Genomic DNA, 275 nt, shown 5'->3' with positions numbered 1-275 from the left:
ATATATGTATTGATCGGTAATGATCCTTCCGCAGGTTCACCTACGGAAACCTTGTTACGACTTTTACTTCCTCTAAATCATCAAGTTCGGTCAACTTCGGCCATGCCAGCTGCAGCTCACGAAGGAACCGCGGAAGGTGTGCCTCCAGAGACCTCACTAAATAATCCATCGGTAGTAGCGACGGGCGGTGTGTACAAAGGGCAGGGACGTAATCAGCGCTAGCTAATGACTAGCACTTACTAGAAATTCCAGGTTCATGGGGACCGTTGCAGTCC

This window comes from Anopheles moucheti, assembly GCF_943734755.1.
Source record: "Anopheles moucheti chromosome X unlocalized genomic scaffold, idAnoMoucSN_F20_07 X_unloc_7, whole genome shotgun sequence".
Taxonomy (NCBI): domain Eukaryota; kingdom Metazoa; phylum Arthropoda; class Insecta; order Diptera; family Culicidae; genus Anopheles; species Anopheles moucheti.
The sequence above is the reverse complement of the archived record's forward strand: the minus strand, read 5'-3'. Positions refer to the sequence as shown.